The 2497-nt window shown below is 45.3% G+C and overlaps 1 pseudogene across 1 annotated transcript; it reads left to right on the top strand.

Annotated features, from left to right (window-relative positions):
* Window positions 1-612: 612 nt before the first annotated feature.
* On the top strand, window positions 613-1509 carry LOC103728987 (annotated as a pseudogene). Its single transcript, XR_607049.1, has one exon. The product of XR_607049.1 is annotated as a heme oxygenase 1 pseudogene (transcript).
* The last annotated feature ends 988 nt before the right edge of the window (window positions 1510-2497 follow it).

The following is a 2497-nucleotide window of genomic DNA, read 5'->3' as shown; positions in this document are numbered from 1 at the left end:
TCATAAAAACAGTACTATAGGACTTTAAGACCCAGATTAATCCCAACTCATTAATAGTAAGGGACTTCAATACCCCATTGTCTGCATTAGATAGGCCAACAGGACAGAGAATTAACAGAGAGACGTCTGAATTAAACAATACCATACATCAAATGGGCTTAAAAGACATCTACCAAATATTCCACCCAAGCAACAAAGAATATACTTTCTATTCCAGTGCCCCATGGAACTATACAAAAGACAAAAAAAGAAATAATTCCATGCATTCTAAAAGAAATAATACCATGCATTTTATCAGACCACAATGCAATAAAGCTTAAAATCAACACTGCAAGAAACCCTAGTAACTACATGAACACATGAATATTAAACAACATTCGTCTGAATGATGAATGGGTCATAGGAGAAATTAAGAAAGAAATAAAAGTATTCCTGGAACTAAATGAAAAGGACAATACAACACAACAAAACCTTTGGGACATGTTGAAAGCAGTCCTTAGAAGGAAATTTATAGCTCTAAGTGCCTACTTTAAAAAATGAGAAAGATGACCCGCAGAGCATAACCGAACACAGCCAGGCTTCTCCAGCCAGCCCACAGCCCAGCAGGAGCAGAGCCAGCCTGAGCTAGCCCAGCGCGGCAATGGAGCGCCCACAGCCCACAAGCATGTCCCAGGACTTGTCTGAGTCCTTGAAGGAAGCCACCAAGGAGGTGCATACCCAGGCAGAGAATGCTGAGTTCATGAGGAAATTTCAGAAGGACCAGGTGACCCCGAAAGGCTTTAAGCTGGTGATGGCCTCCTTGTATCATGTCTACGTGGCCCTGGAGAAGGAGACTGAGCAGAACAAGCAGAACCCAGTCTACGCCCCCCTCTACTTCCCTGAGGAGCTGCACCGCAAGGCTGCCCTGGAGCAGGACATGGCTTTCTGGTACTGCCCGGCTGGCAGAAGACCATCCCCTACAGTTCAGCCACACAGCATTACACGAGGCGCCTCCATGAGGTGGGGCACAAACATCCTGAGCTGCTGGTGGCCCATGTGTACACCCACTACCTGGGGAGACCTCTCCGGGGCCAGGTCCTGAAGAAGATTGCACAGAAGGCCCTGAACCTGCCCAGCTCCAGTGAGGCCCTGGCCTTCTTCACCTTCCCCAACATCAAAAGCCCCACCAAGTTCAAGCAGCTCTACTGTGCACACATGAACACTCTGGAAATGACACCGGAGGTCAAGCACAAGGTGATAGAGAAGGCTAAGACCGTGTTTCTTCTCAACACTGAGCTGTTTGAGGAGCTGAAAAGGCTGCTGACAAAGGAGCACCAGGATCAGAGCCATTCACAGAAGGAGGGCCTTCACCAGCGGGGCCGACAGCAGGGTGCAAGACCCCACCCTGCAGAGACACCCAGAGGGAAACTCCAGCTCAGTGCTAACCTGTACCAAGCACCGCTCCTCCGATGGGTCCTCACCCTCAGCTTTCTGGTGGCAACAGTGGCTGTGGGGATTTATGCTATGTAAATGCAAATGTGCTGACCCCCAGGGGTGGTGAACTGTGTCCAATGAAGGGCCTTTTCTCTGGAGAGGGGACTTTCACCTCTCTTCTCATGGGCCATGAAGCTTTGGAGATTCCTATCCCCTCCCTATGACCTTCTCTCTCTGAAAATGGAGAGAGATATTTGGTGCATGTTCCATCCTCTGAAAGCACAATCCAGCCAGTGGCATGAACTTTCAAACCAGCAGCCCCAGTTCTTGCAGGAGCCCAGAAGCCATGGCCAGCATTGGCTGCTGTCCTGAGCCCAGTGCCCTTGGTTGGCAGCATCCAGGGTCATGGCCTCTTTTATAACATACAGAGATGTTCTGTATTGTGTTTGTCTTATTTTTGTTGTTTCCTGGTTTCTCTAGCAGCGTTGGGTGTCTTTTGAGGGGTGGGGTGGGAGGTGTTTAACAGGACTTGTAGACTTGGTTTCTAATTTCAGTGTGAACTAATAAATGGCGTCATCTGACAGTCAAAAGAAATAAAACAAATGACTTAACATTGCAACTCAAGACCCTTGAAAAGCAACAACAAATGAAACTGACACCCAGCAGACAAGAAGAAATAGAAATCAGAGCATAAATTAATGAAATTGAAACACAGAAAACAATACAAAGAATCAACGAATCCAAGAGCTGTTTCTTTGAAAAGATAAACAAGATCAATAGATCCCTAGCCCAGTTAACCAAAAGAAAGAAAGAGCACCTCCAAATCAAAAAAAAAAAAAAAAATCAGAGATGAAAGGGGATACATCATAACAGACACCAAAAAGACCCAGAACATTATAGGGGAATACTTTAAAAACATATACGCTATTAAATGTGAAACCTAAAAAAAAATGGATGGGTATCTAAAAGCATGGGAACCACCAAAACTAAACTAAAAAAAAAAAAAGATCAACAGCTTAAACAGACCCATAACATGTAAGGAAATTGAAAGAATAATACAAAAATCTCCCGATTGAAAAAAGCT

Source organism: Nannospalax galili, unplaced genomic scaffold, assembly GCF_000622305.1.
Source record: "Nannospalax galili isolate Female #2095 unplaced genomic scaffold, S.galili_v1.0 scaffold511, whole genome shotgun sequence".
NCBI classification, from domain to species: Eukaryota; Metazoa; Chordata; class Mammalia; order Rodentia; family Spalacidae; genus Nannospalax; species Nannospalax galili.
Note: the sequence above shows the minus strand (reverse complement) of the source record. Positions and strands in the feature narration are given on the sequence as shown.